Genomic DNA, 17,315 nt, shown 5'->3' with positions numbered 1-17,315 from the left:
CCTTTAGGACAGCACTCCCCAACCTTTTTGGCACCAGGGACTGATTTTGTGGAAGATAATTTTTCCACAGGCCGAGGAGGGGTGGAGGGGCGATGGTTTTTCAGAATGATTCAAGAGCATTACATTTATTCTGCCCTTTATTCCTATTATTATTACATTTTAATAATATATATATTATACAATTACATTGTAATATATAATGAAATATATAATGAAATAATTATACAACTCACCATAATGCAGAATCAGTGGGGGCCCTGAGCTTCTTTTTACTTGCTACTCACTGATAGGGTTTTGATATGAGTCTGCAAGCAGTCGATTTATTGTGGTCTCCGTGCAGTCAAACCTCTCTGCTAATGATAATCTGTATTTGCAGCCGCTCCCCAGCGCTAGCATCACCGCCTCAGCTCCACCTCAGATCATCAGGCATTAGATTCTCATAAGGAGCGCGCAACCTAGACCCCTCACATGCGCAGTTCACAGTAGGGTTCACACTCCTATGAGAATCTAATGCCACCACCGATCTGACAGGAGGCAGAGCTCAGGCGGTAATGCGAGCGATGGGGAGCGGCTGTAAATACAGAAGAAGCTTCACTCGCTCGCCTGCCACTCACCTCCTGCTGTGCGGCCAGGTTCCTAACAGGCCATGGACAGGTACTGGTCCGTGGCTCAGGGGTTGGGGACCCCTGCTTTAGGACATCACTTGAAACATGGTCTGAAGGTAATTTCTGGAAACAGAAGGGGAAGCAGGAATAAGAGATGCCGACAAAACATCCAGAGAGAGAAAACCCACACAAAGGAATGAGAAGAAAGAAGGATGTGGAATATCATAGAAGCCAAAAGAAAGGAACTTCAGAAATAAATGAGTAGATAGATACAGTGGATGTTTAGAAAAAGAAAAATCAACCTTGCTATTGACAATTTCAATTTTTTTTTTTTTTGCATTTAGGAAGAAATAAGGCAATGGCCACATTTTCCAGATGCTTTTATTCTACATAGAACAGAGTTAACATGTAGAAATGTTTGGATTACAGTCCATAAGATAGTTACACTATAACATTTATACTGTTAGATCTAATAGATACTGTTTTTAAAAGATTACAAGGAGACTCTCTGCTAAACCACAGCACACCATTTTATGAGATGGTAGAAAATATTTCACAATATTACATGTAATTATATATTGTAAGGTAACATAATATAGGTAATATGTCCATTTTGACCTTCTGGTATCTGTTTCATAATTATTTTTGTAACATTTTTACTTATTAAAAGACCATTAGTGTACATTTTCTTTTCCTTAATGACAGTCTGTATTAGAAGACAGTGTGTATATCCTAGATAAGAATGTATAGAAATGTATTACACATTAGACACATGACTTCAGGATCTGGGACGTAGGCTCAGAAATGCTGCACTGTGGGGCAGGAGGCTTGACCCCTTATTAACTGTGAGGTTTTGGTCAGGGGTCAATTCTCCAGTCTCTGTTACTTTATGTGACAAGTGAGGATTATTAATGAATGTGAATGACATGGAGATATTATTTGCTTTATAAAGTTATATTATGAAGTGAAGTGGGGGAAAAAACAGCACAAAATTGTACATGTAGTACAATAACAATTGTGTAAAAAAATGTGTTGAGGAAAACCTGGAAATAAGTAAACTAATATTATCAGTGTCTATTTCTGGGAACTGGAATCACTGCTGAATTTTATGAAAATGTTCTGTCTTCAGAAATTTTGAGTTTTCTATCCTGTGTTGACTTGAGGGAAGAAATAAATCTCTCTTTCTCACGCACACACATACACACACACACACACACACACACACACACACACACATACATTTCACTTCTCTCAAGGCCTGGAGCTGGTCATCTTATGGATTCTCTTCAGCTCTGAGATGGAAGATTCTAATGTTTACTGTATCTCACTGCTATAGGCAACTAAATCACTCTCTTCTCTCAGGTCTTCAGCCATTTGCTGCCTTTGCTGTCCTGGCCAGAGCCCACTCTTCTGGTTTGCTCTCCTTCTCAGCGGCGGTGTATTGCCTGTGTTCCGTTCTGCGATTAGACTATCAGGCTCCTGTACACAGCAGTCAAGTATAATCTAGTTATCTCCGTGAAAAGCAAATCTGGATCCTGTGCCAATTATACTGGCCCCCCCAACTCCAATATAACCAAACATGTCAATGGTTCCCGCTGAGCAAAATTATCATGATTGGAGCTTTGCATTTTGAGTGTGATTAATTTTATTAAGATTCATCAATTCTCTCACTGGACTGTAAACTCCTTGAGGTTAGGTATCCCATTCGTTTTTTATCAGTCATGGGATTTCCAGCCCTAGCATGAGCTCAGGATTCAAGGTTCTAGACCTACAGTTCCCACGGCTTTGAATGATTTTTCCCCAGTTCTCACTTCTTTGAGGACTCTGCCTACTTCTGACCATCTCAATCCTTGACCAACTATCCTGTTTAACAAACACAGCCTCCCCTCCTTTTCCCCTCAACCTGCTTTCTTTTACTTCATAGTACTTACCTCCATCTGAAATTGCCTCAGATATTTATCTTTTTCTACATATTTATTCTTTACTTGTTTAGTGCCTGTCTCCCTCTAAGAGACTGTAAACTCCTTGAAGGAAGTGATTGGGATGTGTCGTTCATTTCTGTAACCATACTGCCTAGAACAGGAGTTACTTAACACAGTGGATACTCCATGAACATTTGTGAAACAGAGGCATTGTGTGAATGTGTTTTCTGTAAGGAAGGAAGGAAGGAAGGATGGAAAAATGGAAAGGAGAAAAAAAGAAAAAACAAGGAAGAAATAGAGGAGGAAAGAATTATATTCCTAGAAATCTAATGTGGCTCTTCTTCACATTAAACTTGGGGAGCACTTATGCCTATATTCTTGTTGTCCTAGTGTCTTTAAGAAAATGATGAAAATAAATGGCCTGAATCAGAAGACATTGATGCTAGCTCTTCTCTGTCATGGTTCCAATTTACTTATACAGTATTTTCTGGTCTAACAAGGGAACAGGGCCAGATGGGCTCTAATGTCCATTCTCTACTAAAATTCTGTGGTTCTAAACCTTTAATTCTGAAACGTATTTGCTTTCTATTTCCCTATTTCTAGATACTAAAATGATTATAATGAAGACTTAGATTCAACTTTTAGGTAAAATAGGTTAATTGAAAAATGCATGATAAAATTAATATTTTAACTCAGTTTTAATCTTTATAAACATTTTAAGACAAATATATTGGTTTTATATATTTTTACATTTATGTGTTTTGTACATTAAGTGGTATATATATTATATATGCAATATGTTCTATTATATAACATACTATATATACACACAATAGAATATATATTATTTATATTTAAATACTAGGCATAATTTTAAAAACTTACTTGATATGTGAAATATATAAAGGTCCTAAACTAAATTTAGATAAACTAAATTCACACAATTCTATCAAGTATATTTGTTCAGATATCTGAACAAGTTTGAATCCAGGCTACAGAAGAATGCTTCCACCCCCTTCCCTGCTGTGAAACTGAATGGAGATACATTTAATGCATGTACTTAAAATAGATTCATCATACGAAAGTGTTTCCAATTCTTCACTGCCTTCCAGCAGCTTCTTCTCTTAACCATCTATATTTAAACATGGGTCAAAAATCATGGGGCCTGAATTTGGGTCCCAGTTTTGACACTATCTTGTAATGGATTCTTTTTACTCTGGTATAATAACAGTATTCCTAGATCTGTGATTCAAGACCTTTTCATATTTCGAGTTTTAAGAAGCATACCTTGGGATATTTTCATTTGGATGATTTGTTGGGGGAGGGGCAGAAAAGGCAAATATTTGGACAGCAGTGAGAGCTTACTGAGCTATAAATGTGGTGTGTAAGGAATAAAGACACAGATCTACTAGAGAATGGATTTGAGGATATGGGGAGGGGGAAGGGTAAACTGTGACAAAGCGAGAGAGAGGCATGGATATATATACACTATCAAACGTAAGGTAGATAGCTAGTGGGAAGCAGCCGCATAGCACAGGGAGATCAGCTCGGTGCTTTGTGACCGCCTGGAGGGGTGGGATAGGGAGGGTGGGAGGGAGGGAGACGCAAGAGGGAAGAGATATGGGAACATATGTATATGTATAACTGATTCACTTTGTTATAAAGCAGAAGCTAACACACCATTGTAAAGCAATTATACTCCAATAAAGATGTAAAAAAAGAAATGTGGTGTGTAGGACAAGAAAGATACAGTTCACACACACACACACACACACACACACACACGCTTACACAGTGCCATAAAGACTCTCATTTGAATGAAAAAGATAAATGCTACCATTTCCTTTATCTGTGTTATTGTAAACCAGGTAGCTGATGTTATCTCTGAAAACCATATTCCTTAACTGTATTTCTATTGGGATTCATTGGTATAATTAAGACTTGAATGGTCTGAAATATTTCAGGAAACTGCAGTGAATATTCTTTCCTTTATCTGAAAATGTAGTTTTATTTCATCTGAAATTGTTTTCTATAATTTCCCTCTCCACCCACAAATGACATTCTTTTTATACTTATAGATATACTTACTCATGAGCCTATGAACTATGAACACTACACTTCATAGAAGAGAAACCATAATGCTATCCTAGCACTGAGGGAATATGATTGGTATTATAAATGGGAACTATTTACTTTTTATTACTATAATGATTTTTTAATAATTTCCACAATTTGAAATGTGGTTAGAATGCCACTGGTAGTTGAAAGCTGGCAACATGATTTAATATTTTTAACATATGATCTGGTGTTTGCTGCACTGCTTCAAAATGTTACATGTCATTATTCATGTTATAGTATTATCAATGATAATAAATTAAGCTAAACCAGTGGCAATGAAGTTTTATATCATCATTTATTTTGACTCACTTTGGAGTCCTAGGTTGACCATTGTTTTGTATGAGTTTTCTTATGTGAAATAACATTTTTTCCTCTCTTCTTTGTCATTTACTAGGATGTTTATTCTACTGTTTCTAACATTCAAGGGTCTTTCTTGTATTTCTTTGTATTCTGTTCAGTGGAGCAGAAAATTTGTCTCGGCTTCAATTTTTCTTTTGTTCCCAGAACGTCTCCCCTCCTCCAGTGCTGAAGTGGAAAAATAATTTCCACTCTTGCACCACACAGGTTCAAAGTCTTGTTTTTCACCATGTTGCTCCCAACAGCGAATTTTCTAACCCACATGAAAGAAGAACACCAAAGCTCTAACCTGGAAGTCTGCAAGGGTCTGAGAACAATTGAAAATAAGTTCCTACAACCAGGATTAGCCCTCAGCGGTTCACTGGACATTCTGAGGAGAGGCGCGTGGAAGCCAGTGAGGCACCCACCTGCCGGCACAGGCATAGGTGGCCCAGCTCAGAAGTCAAGGTCTATTGTCAAGGAGAATGGAGGCAAACTGGAGAAATTAAAAAGCAAGTAGCAAACAATCCAGTAGGCTTAGCCAGGGACTTGGGAGTCTCCTCCCTTCCTCATTCCCTGCATGAGTCATTTTTCCAGTCTGTCCACACCCATTCACCCTTCTTCCATCGGCCTCCACCCTACACTCCCATTCACCCTCCGAGCTGCTGCTACAGGATCTTTCTGAAATGCAAGTCCAAATTTCACCTATCTCCTTGCTGTGTAAACTCATTTAGATCATCACAGTTTTCAGAGTAAAGTTGAGACCCTTGGATTAACACAGACCTACTTTTAGCTCATTTGCTGCCACTCTCCTATAAGTATCCGGCTTGCACTTCTAACAGAAAGACTGGCAGGTCCACTGTATTTGCCAGGCTCTTTTCTCCAGTGGACCTGGACTCAATTCCCTTTATCTTGCTAATTGCTACACACCTTTCAAGGGACCTGTTAAAGTCACTCTTCCAGGAAGCCTTCTTGAATCTACTCAGGCCCATCTTGGGCTTGCCTTCATCATTTTAGCATTTATCCTTCAGGTGGAATTAATTGGTTTATTTTTCTCTTCAGTAGCCTCTTCCTTGGTAGAGGTATTATCCTTGAGGGTAGGAACTCTGTGTTATCCATTCTTGAATCTCTGGCATAGCAGGCACTTGATGTAGTTGTTGAAATGAATGCTGAATTAGAAGAAAAGAAGTCCTCATAGCTTGGGGTAGCTACCAATTGGCAGATAGAGAATGCCCATCCCTGTTCTCTGAGAAAGTGTCGGTTTCCTTTTAAATTTGCTTCCACTGTGTGTGCACTTGGGTACTTTTCAATGATTAACACTGAGAAGTGGCACCATCTAATTAATTTCTTTGTTCTGGAAGGGAGCAGTGCACAATATTAACTCAGTGTTTTGTGGACCTAGCCAAGGGTCGAGATCGCAAGTCTGTTATTAATGCCTCTAGAAGTATTTTTGTATTTTAGCACCTTTCATGATGTTTTTCCTTCTCCTCCTGAAGCTGTCCCCACCCTCTCTAACACAGCCTAACAAACTTGTAGGAAGTACATCGCACAGTAGCTAGCATTTGGTCCTAAACTGTGTCCAAAACATGGGAAACAATGTTTTTAATTAGAATCGTCATTGAACAAGTTATTCCCTAAATCCAAAGGAAGTTCTGCCCCCGCCCCGCGCCAATCTCTAAAACTTGATCACATAACGATAGTCCAGGATTCTTTCTATTCAAAGTGAAGGCAAGTTCCATCTTACGACACCCAGTGAATTATGATTTGGGGCTGTGGTTTCCTTTGTTCCAGCAATGATATGACTTATTTGCCTTGGACTATTACAGTATTTCAGAAAATGAATAATTTATGTTGAAAGAGGGAGTTCTTCTTTCTATAAATCATATAATGCAGAGTTGGGAAGGAAGGGGATTTCACATTCCAAATATTATTTACAAAGTAGATGGGAAGCCGGTATGTGAGTGTTCGTGCTTGTGTGACAGTAAGTTTTACTAAGGAATTCCAAAACCGTGGACACCCTGTTACTGGAGAAAGATACACACTGGCAGTCGTGCGGATGTCTTTCCCGCCTGTGGGCCATCAGGTTCAAAAACTGTGTGGTGCATTTTAACGCGGCAGCCCCACCAGCTGCTACTGTTTTATCCTGATTTTGAGACTCACCTTCAGTCTAACCTTGCCGGCTGCCTTACCAAGTCCCATCCACGGGCCTCTTTCAACAACGAACCGATTTGTCGGCTCAGCCAGTCGGAAGGAGCAGAAAGTAGTAGCGGTGCGTCCTCTCTGCACTATAGCTCGGAGGTTATAATGCTGAACGTATAAGATGGAAGATACCACCGGGAGGCGGCGGGGATGCACCTCGCCAGCTCCAGCTCGGGTTTCCTTTTGCTCTCCGCGCCGGTCGGCGGGTGGCAACGACCACCCCCAGCGGACTTTGTTTGGTTGAGGGGCGACGAGGTGGCGGGGGAGCAGAGCCGAGGGGCGGCGGAAAGTTGAAGAGCGTTTTTTTCGCCGCCGCGTGGGTTCCGGGGCTCGACGAGTCCGCCCAGGGCTTCCTGGTGGGGCTGGGCCGGCGGGGGAGGGGCCGCGCAGCAGCAGCGGAAACCAGACCTCGGCGATAAGAGGCTGCACAGCGACATGCAACAGTCTTTTCACTGCAGCTGAATGAGTTGTGGCGCTCACAATGCTCCCGTGACCGGGAACTGACAAGTTCAATTTTAAATCGCGGGCCTCTTGGAATCATGACTCCCACAATGCCTTGGGCACTCGCTCGGCAGTCGGGCTGCCTCTGAAAAAAAAATGTGAGAGGTAAGTTTCCATTTTCACAGTTTGCTCGCGCTGGTCTGCTGCTCTGCATTGTTCGTGTTCTTTCGGGGCTGTACATGGCTGAAGGAGGAAGTGAGAGGACGCTTGGGCCGGCTCAGCACGCTGGATGGTTTCCTATCACACACCATCTCGAGCTAGAGGGAAAGCGGGAGGTTGCAGCTGCAGCCCAGCTGCGAGGAGCCCTTCCCTGGGCTCTGCGGACACTGTCAGCACTGCCAGCTTCCCACTTGGCAGCCTAAGAGAAAGAAAGAGAAAGAAAGAAGGGGGGTGGTGGTGGTGGTGGCGGATAAAAGAAACAGGTGCGTGGAAGTGTACTTACAACTTAACGACCTTTGTCGGGGGGAGATGCGAGTCCATCCGATGGGAGCCACGGTTTCTCCCAAGAGATCCCGCATCCCTGCCCCTGGGGCTGCCATCCAGCCCGGTTTTCATCTGGGCCAAATATGTGCACGCAAAGGTTAATTCTCTGCCTGCTACCCATAAATTACGCATGACATGTTTAGCTGGGCTTCCTTATATGGAGAGTGCTGTATTTCAGTCCAGTTTGCCTTTTGCCAAGTTTACAGGGCGGAAGAAGCCCTGCATGAGAGGGCTCTTTTTTTTTCCCATCGTTTTGTAGTGCGTCACTCAAAAACTGTAAGAAAAGTAAGTATAGGCGCTCTCAGGGTGGAGCCGCAGTTAGTGGACTGAATTGCTTTCATGAAAGGTTGAAAAGAATGAAAAGTAGTTAGGACTTGGGTTCTGGTTTTTTAGACAAAAGCAGGACAAATATGTAGCGCGGCCTCCCCCCCCCCACCCCTTTTCTTTTTTTAAACGGAGCCGGAATCTGTTATTGGTAGTAATGTGTCATGTGAGAATACTTTGATTCCAGAGCCTGTAACACGAGCAGGTATATGGTGGAGCTTATGCTTGCCCCTCTCACAGCACTTTACAACTACAGTGGTGAAGCTGGAAGAGTAATTGTGTTCTTGAATCTCTCCTGGGCCGGGAGAATATGCGGCTACTAGGATTCTGTGCTGTATTTCCGTGGAGTGCACTTCCCTAGGATTAAGATTGAGTAAGAAGCTGCCAGAAAGGTTATTGCCACTGCCTTTACTTTGCGTGCCCACCAGCCCAGGCACAAGCCGATAGCAAATGGATGGTAAACTCTGCCCTACTCGGAGGAATTTCTCAAACAAATTAATACAGTGAGAGAGAAGTCATAATTAATGCCTTTGGATTTGCAGGCCGTCTGCAATGTGCTTTGAAATACTACACCAGTGGACACGGTGTTCCCCCCTCCTGGGTTTGAACACAGTGCCTGTTTATACCCAGAGGGTAGTTAGTACATAACTATTCTATACCAGCATAAGTGAGCCACTCCATGTTATCTCTGTGGGTTCCTGAGAGCGTTGGTGTTGCTCCCTGTCTTGCTGTTGAGATAAAATGTTATCACTGAGACAAGTTAAAATGAAAGTTCAAAGACTGTAAAATTTATCCCAGGAATACTTAGTTCAGTCCTTAGAATGTCTTAGATATGGTGCTATAGCTGGAGACTCTGAATAAAGTTATTTTGTAGCCTGTGAAAGCACATTGTTGTCACTTGTATCTTTGCTTTCTTAAAGTTGGTGACAACTACAGCTCCGAACTGTGTTTTAGGAAATCTCCAGCTTTCTGAGTTTCATCAGTGTTGTGTATTTGCACGGGGGTGAATTTTTTTTTGGATTACTAGCGTGTTGTTAGGCCTTCTTTCAAAAGGTAGACAAAGCTTTTAGTTTTATTTGTTCAGTGGGGGGTTTCCTTGCAAAAGTTGCCTTTTGTGTTTTAAGGAACAAGTTGGGTCAGCACCAGAAAACCTGTTTATCCATTCGTCTATAATTACAGTGTCACTAAAGACGTAATAATCAGGTTGTATTATTACTAAGAGACTCAGAAAACCTCACATGTGCCTAGTTTAATTTTTTTTTCCTCACGTAACTAAGAACAAATTTGTGTGCAGATACACATCGTGTGTGATACTCTATGCAGCCATGCCAACAGAGAATCCAAAGTGTTTTATGGTTTGAGATATTATTGCTTGTGTTTACATTTCCACATTTGGGGCAAACTTAGACTCCAAGTTGAATTCATTAAATTTTGATTCCAACATTCTGTTCTTCCTCTGGGCACGGAATTCCTATGAAATGAAACACTGGGTTCTGTTCCAGAACAAGAACAGAATATCTCAAGGTTTCTCCTGGCGGGGGAGGGAGGGAGTAAAATCGTATTTCTGATTGAGGAAGGGTGTATTACTTTTTTATATAAAATTTCCTGTCTTTACTGTAAGCAAAAAAATCGCCCTTGCATTTATCATTGTCGCCATACATTAGGCCTGTATTTGATGTATCTATTTATGGAAACAGAGAGAATAGCCTTGCTGCACCTTCTGGCTTTCTGCTTGGTGATAGAAGATGCAGAGATTAGAGAATATCTCAGATCTTGCTTAGAAGAAGATGAAAAGAATAGGTGATTGGGGTTTCTTACACTCTGAGGCATCAGGGTGGGCCGTAGATATGAAGGTCAGGGGAGCAGAAGAAGGAAGTGAAATATAGTCACTTAAATATTTGGTTCAATATAAAATCCTAATGGCAATACCGATCACAGAGGATGTTACATAGGGAGATTTTAAAGTGTGTGGCCTTTTAGGCCAAAAAGCTTCATATTTTTGGAATCTAGAACGTGCTGTCCAGTACAGTAGCCGTTGGCCACATGAGACTATTGAGCACTTGAGATGTGGTTTTCTGGATTGCGGTTTGCTCTAAGTGTACAATACGTACTCGATTTTGAACACTTTGTACAAGAGAAAGACTATAAGACATCTGATACTATTTTTTATATTGATTATATGTGGCAGTGATAATATTCTGGATATATTGGTTTCAGTAGAATATATTGTTAGATTAATTTCACGTGTTTCTTTTCACTTTTTAAAAAATACTGCTACTAGAAAACTTAAAATAACAAGTGTGGTTTGCATTGTATTTCTATTGGACAGGGCTGTTCTAGAATAACGCAAGAAAGCACTATTCTGGTAGAAAGCCTAAGGAGTTTGCTGGTCAAAACACAATAAAAAGGATTTTTATTTTTACAAGCTAAAGAAGTTTATTATACATAGGAATACCTCATCTTTCTTATCCATTGTAACCAAAATTTGAGAAAACACACCACCTAACATCTATTTTTGTATCCTCAAAACTACTATTTAGTTTAGAGATTTAATGGTGAGGTAGTAATAACAGAGAAAAGGCTTATAATTAGGGGATGAGTCTTAACACCTCTCAAAGGCCAGAATAGAGTATGATTGCTACTTAGGAACATTTTAGAGACACTATAGTTATCATTGTCCTGAAGTTACCAAACACAAACGAGTCACTAAAATTTATTTTAAAATAGAGTTTTCAGTAAATAGCAATTATCTTCAAATGCTTCATATATATTTTCCTTTGCTGTGACTTTCCACCTTTAGAGAATAAAACCCCAAGTAAGTCCAAACTCCTGACTGTATGTTAATCGAAGATTAACGAATTCACAAGAATGAAAGATTTTTCACCTGGAGGGAAGAGGGCATTGTTTTGAATGTTAGGAGAGGTAAGAATACGTTTCTGTAGTAATGTTCTGGGCTTTGAGGAATTCCTATACACAGAGACCTTGTCTTTATAATACGAACACATTTTGAGAAAGCATCTGACTGGTGATCAAAGCACAATGGCCTAGGACCTGGAAACATTCCTTTCAGATATTTTCAAAACTGAAGTACATTTTGCCATGCACAGTGAGTGTTAAACTGAAAAAAAACGTGGTTCTTTTCCATCCATATAACATACGCTTACTTTTATTTCCTTGAAGGATACCAAAGATATAAGACAGGTTGGATGCAGTGAGTTCTTCTTTGGTGGGGGTGGGGCGGGGAAGGGAGCAAGTGTCATGGAGAATCTCGGAAGAGTTGCCTCCCGGCTTGGTGCCATCTTGAATCTGTCCCCCACCTACAGGAGGCATAACTGCCATTAGTGTCAATGCATGTGTGGAACCTGCGGGGGACAGTCATCCCCATTAACTTTGTAGATCATTTCTGATGAGTCATGGAGCAGATTCACTAATGGTTGGAGAATTATTGATCACAACGCAGAGGATTCAAGAAGAGCTATTGCCATAGGGCACTAAAAGTCTCTAGACGTACTTTGTATTTTTAGAGTTGAGGTAGGGAACTCGGGGTTTATGTAGTAGTGTTTTCATATTATAAAAATATACATTTATATAAGCATTACAGCTATATCCTTGGAAAAACACGTAGCAAATACGAGGTTATAGTTTTTCTACATATTATTGTTAGTCTTTTAATGATTTCATTAGATCTCTGTCAGATAATTATTCATGTTTTCTGAGAGGCATCTTATCACTTCTGCCTGTGACGCCCATAAAAATGAAAAACCTTTGAAGAATTTATGTTAGAGTTTTAGGCATTCTGTATTTGTTACTTTTCCCACTATTTTTGAGATCTTACTCTAGGATTCTGTGGCGATCCTTTGTCAAAAAGAGTTCAGGATATATTAATCTCAAGATGAAATGTAGGCATATTGGATAGAGTGGAAAATTACTTTTCCACTGAGATCAATTATTTTTAAAAGGTGAAGGTATTTCTGAAATAAGTATCATGCTTCAAGTAGTGTATATGCTCCAAAGGAAAAAACTGTCATCTCTTTGGACATTGTTTTAAGAAATCGAGAAGTGTATCTTTCATATACCCAAAGAGGTGAATAATAGCTAATAAGGTACATAGTCCCATCAAGTGTGGATACAATTTGTGTGTGAATGTATATATGAAGATAAAACTTTTCCCAAGGCAATACCAATTTATTCAAATCACCTGGATATTAAATAACATAATATTATTAAAAAGAATTGTGGTAACACCATTGTAAAGCAATTATACTCCAATAAAGATGTTAAAAAAAAAATCAACTCCATTCCAGTCCCTCTTTAGCAGAATTCACAAAATGACAATATTTCTTCCTCCAAAGGATTCTTAAAAAATTTATCTTGAGACTGGATTTTTGCTATATTTCCACTTTTAAAATAGTCGGGAAGCTCTTAATTAAGAATAAATTTGTTTTAAAGAGTTAACAAGATTCTAGGATCATGGGAACACGTTTAATCATGTGAAATGAACATTGCATGCTGATTTGAGATATTATTTTATTTTGTAAAGTTGATTCATAGGAAAATACGTATTTTGGCAAAAATAGCAAGCTATGTTCAGTGAGATTTGCCAAACTTAAGATACACCTTTTCCTCAAAGAGGTGGCAGTCTGGTAGGGGAAGTAAGAGTTTTGAAAATAACTGTAAAGTGGAAAGTGATATTTCATAAGCAGAGGCTAGGTAACATGGTATGGAAGTTGAGATAAGGGAAGATACGTCTTAATGTAGCTCTGACCAATACATGTAATAAAGGGAACAAACAGTTCTAACGCATTAATAGTGGAAAACAAAAGGTATTCTTTATTTTTTAACATTATAAAAATATTACTCTGTTAAAGCAGCATTAATTATATCTATTTAGTGATATTTCCATATTGTTCATATGTATACATTTAACATCCAGACATAATTTTCATACATGTTCTAGTTCATTTATTTAGTTCCTTTTGCTGGTAGAAATACATAGATTTCCAAATGTCCTATACTAAAATATTGATAGCTTTGTCATTAGTATTACTGTTGAATACCATAAAATATCAGTTTTTGAAGCCACCAGATAGTTACAAATGTATCAGAAACCCAAGTGGGTAACTGGGGTGAACAGTGGATGTAGAAAATTTGTTCAAGAGAAAGCTAGGTTAAAAGTAAGCTGATAATTACAAGGTTGTTTGCTAAAAAATCTATATACTAAAGTTAAGCAGTGGAAGTAATACTAAAATATACCAAAAACCCAGTGATTTCATTTTGGGAAAGGAAACGTATAATATATAATGAACAGCAATGAGAGAACTATATATTAGCAGGGAGATTTTAATCAGAGACAGCCAGAGTATACAATTTAATGTGACGTTGAATAGAAGAAAAGTGAAGAAAGAAAAACAAGATATAGCTGATGATTTCAGGCACTGGTAGAAGTGTCACAATTGTGAATACAATTTTGTAGGTTTTTAAAAATAATTCATGAATATTTTAAGTACCTGGTTGTGAAAGATGTGGTAACATTGTGTATACTTACTGTACTCCAAATCCCCGCGTACTGACATTGTCTACAATGATTATGACTGAATAGACTCTTTGAGAAAATTCGAAAAATGTATGGTAACAATAGTATATGCAGTGGGAGTGTGAGGAAATCTAAACAGTGAAAGACTTTACAGTTTAATAGTCAAAACACGTCAAAAGCAGGTTAAATAACAAGAATGCCAAATAAGGCATTAAGCAATTCATATTCATATTTAGAACATCACTAAAGATACTTTTTGAACTTGACTTAGTATTAAAACTTACAGACCATACACAGCTTATTGCATCCAAAAAATTTAATCTAATCCAGTATTCAACAATCTGTTTATCAGCATTGTTGATGATAGTAATAATGATAGGTTAACATTTTATTTGTTTCTGTCTTATCTGATTACAAGAAAAGAATTACCTTTACAATGACCTTTTAGGACTCTATGTGGGTGGCTAGCTCTTATCCTAGTAGAAAGATAGGATATGGGGTGGGATGGTGATTGTCAAGTTAGGCCACAGGCCACAGATATAATAGGAGGGCAAATGGCTAGCTGCGGTGGAGGGGGGTGGGGAGGCGGGGGGGGGGGGGGGGGGGGAGTTGGAGAAAAAAGCTCTGAGCCATTGAGTTTGCAAACTCAGTATTCGGCACAAAGATTCCCTCATTGATATTTCTGTTTACTAAATTTTAGTTTCAAAAAGCCTTGCTATGAAATGATATATCAGTTTCTATAAACAGTATATCTAAATTTGTTTTGAAAGTACAATCTTTGTTGCAGTGCAGGTAGAACAACAAAAACAGACCTCATTTGGGGGTAACATGTTTTGAGAAGTGGAACACTTTGTAAATATAAGAGGTGATACTGATGTTATTATTATCATTTAAAAATTATCGTATCTTTATATATTTATTGCATTTTGTCTACATCTTGAAAGGAGTAATAGACTTTGGGAGGTGGGGCACAAAAGTCTCACAATGTATAGATTTTATTTCACCAAACCAGATGTGACTAGGTATGTGAACTGGGAAAAACCATTTACTCTTTCTATTGTTTAATTCTTACATCTGTGAAATTATAAACATGTTACTAATAGAAGTGCCACTTGCTATACATTTCTTTACAAAATATCTCATTTAATCTTTCCGACAGCTGTAAAATATCCTTTATGACTTTTATCTTAAAGATGACTAGCGTGACTAGAAAACACTTTTGGTAGTTTGCAGAGCTGTGAGATCTTTTTTCTTCTTTATTCCAGTGTCCATATTTTAAACCAATTTTTTGTCTTGCTTGCAGTCATGTACAAAGAATGGTGATGAGGCTAATAGCTTTAACAATGATTACTAACATCTTGAACTGCTTTCTTTGTGCCAGGGTAAAGTTTATGAATTAATTCACACATTCCTCAGAACAGCCTTATGAGATGTGTACTGTTAATATCTCGGTTTCAAAGATGGGGAAACTGAGGCACAAAGTTAATTGCCCATGGTTTCTTAACTAGGAAGTGGCACAACAAGGAGCGGAACCAAGGTAGTCCAGTTCTAGAACCCATGCTTGTACGTCAAAGAATAAAAATAAAATTTAAAAAACACTTGTGTTGGGTACTGATAGGAGATGGAAACTGTAAACATTTGGAATAATTCAGAAGAGTAAAACTTACTACAGCATTTGAGGAGACGCTAGAAGAATGAGTAGAAAGTAAGAGGAGAGAGAGAAAAGGCCTAGGAGGGGCAGTTAACAGGGTAGAAGAAACGAAGAATCAGGTGGGAAAGGGAGATAGGGGCTCCACTTTGGAGGGCACTGAGGACCAGCTAGTAAGTTTGATTCACAATGGGAACATTAGGAAACATTTGCTTTGGCAAGTAACTAACTGTACAGGAGTTGTGTTTTAGTGACATTTTTTAGAGGAAGAATAGGACATACATAGGATGAAGTGGAGATTGTAGGATAGAGATGAGGGACTAAAAAAGGACAATGACAGGAGAATGAAAGGGCCATGTGTGCTAAGGAAAAAGTGACAGGCTTTGGGTCCACAGGATGTAGCAAGTGTTAGATGTGGATGTTAAAGGTGATGGGAGGTATTAAAAATGATTTTAAAAACATGGTAAGAGGGCTTCCCTGGTGGCGCAGTGGTTGAGAGTCTGCCTGCAGATGCAGGTGACATGGGTTCGTGCCCCGGTCCGGGAAGATCCCACATGCCGCGGAGCGGCTGGGCCCGTGAGCCATGGCCGCTGAGCTTGCGTGTCCGGAGCCTGTGCTCCGCAACAGGAGAGGCCACAGCAGTGAGAGGCCCGCATACCGCAAAAAAATAAAAAATAAAAAAATAAAAATATGGTAAGAATTTTTAAAACTTTTCATCCAAAATTTTAAAAGCTTTGTTAATGTTATCCCTGTTCATCACGTTGCTCCTTGTGAGCTCTTTTAGTATAAAGAACTATATTTTAAAATATCAGAGAAAAACACTTAAAATTATATTTTATCAGGACCTATAACTTGGGTAAGTGGAAGATACCTGTTAAATTTTTAAAACAGTTCATTTCTGTCAAGCTCTTTTAAAAGACAAGGTTGTTAAATTCTTTATTCCAAATTGGTAATTCTAAAGTAAGCGTAATTTCATCTTTAGGGGTATGTTGTTGTTTGCTAAGAAATGTCTCATTGACAGCTAGGCAGTTGTGGTCCCCTGTTAAAAGTTCATGCAGAACACTGGTGTAAATGATCCTCAATGATAAACCAGGTGGCACATAGATACATGATAAAACAAGTTTGCAATGTGCTCAATGTAGCTGACATTTATACTTCTCAGACCTTGCTATTTTAGGGAAGGTATCCGTGTAACTGTGATATTCTTTTTCCTGGAAATAAAGATCCTTAATAATCAGACGTTCTTATAAACAGAATTATTTACCTATGGGAATAAATAACCAGTTGCATTGAGTTAACAGTTACCTGGAGTTGTGAGGATAGTTATATTTCAAATAGAATAGAAAGCTTTGCAGGAGTACTCGTAGGCCTTTTTACATAAGGCACTTACATGCCTGTTACAAGTAAATGGCTTAAGAGAGTTTAAGCAAAGCATGTCAGAACAATGACTGTATTTAATACACATAGAGAAGTTCTTATGAAATCAAGACAGTTTTCAAGAAAAAGATTCTATTTATAAAGATTTACCACTTTATTTAGATGGTCTATATCCACAGAAAATAATTTTAAAATTGCACTGTTTATGTCTTTAAATGTGTTTATGTAGAGCTAGAGAAAATAATGTTAACTGTTTCATTTTGCCTTTT

General features: G+C 38.8%; 1 protein-coding gene across 16 annotated transcripts in view; it reads left to right on the top strand.

Annotated features, from left to right (window-relative positions):
• MBNL1 (muscleblind like splicing regulator 1) overlaps positions 1-17,315 on the top strand; it is a 201,911-nt gene that overhangs the window by 16,901 nt on the left and 167,695 nt on the right. For 3 of the 16 annotated variants that reach the window (XM_027092777.1, XM_027092770.1, XM_027092767.1), the window contains exon 1: positions 7,570-7,786. The exons of 2 other annotated variants lie outside the window; for them this stretch is intronic. The gene's annotated coding sequence lies outside the window, so the exon portion shown is untranslated. Of the gene's footprint in view, positions 1-7,153; positions 7,787-17,315 lie in introns of those variants that run through there. 11 more of the 16 variants (XM_027092774.1, XM_027092771.1, XM_027092773.1 and 8 more) reach the window with 10 other exon arrangements.

This window comes from Aethalodelphis obliquidens, unplaced genomic scaffold (assembly GCF_003676395.1).
Source record: "Aethalodelphis obliquidens isolate GAN/ISIS:26980383/991018 unplaced genomic scaffold, ASM367639v1 scaffold81, whole genome shotgun sequence".
In the NCBI taxonomy this organism is placed as follows: domain Eukaryota; kingdom Metazoa; phylum Chordata; class Mammalia; order Artiodactyla; family Delphinidae; genus Aethalodelphis; species Aethalodelphis obliquidens.
Note: the sequence above shows the minus strand (reverse complement) of the source record. Positions and strands in the feature narration are given on the sequence as shown.